The following is a 299-nucleotide window of genomic DNA, read 5'->3' on the forward strand; positions in this document are numbered from 1 at the left end:
CCCACATGCCGCAGAGCGGCTGGGCCCGTGAGCCATGGCCGCTGAGCCTGCGCGTTCGGAGCCTGTGCTCCGCAACGGGAGAGGCCACAACAGCGAGAGGCCCGCATACTGCAAAAAAAAAAAAAAAAAAAGATAATGCTATTGAGCTTTAAATTATTTCCTCAGAATACAATGATTTGGACTCCTCTATATTTGTTCTCATTGCCTCTTTTCCTAGAATGGTCCATTGTCTAGCCAGACATCAGAATCGTTTAAGCATTTTGTTGCTATGGTTTCTTTTTTTTTTTTTTTTTTTTTTT

General features: G+C 43.5%; 1 protein-coding gene across 1 annotated transcript in view; it reads left to right on the forward strand.

The window, feature by feature from the left end:
- SEH1L (SEH1 like nucleoporin) overlaps window positions 1–299 on the forward strand; it is a 32,087-nt gene that overhangs the window by 5,574 nt on the left and 26,214 nt on the right. The window lies entirely within an intron of this gene.

The sequence above is a fragment of the Physeter macrocephalus genome, chromosome 19, assembly GCF_002837175.3.
Source record: "Physeter macrocephalus isolate SW-GA chromosome 19, ASM283717v5, whole genome shotgun sequence".
Lineage (NCBI taxonomy): Eukaryota > Metazoa > Chordata > Mammalia > Artiodactyla > Physeteridae > Physeter > Physeter macrocephalus.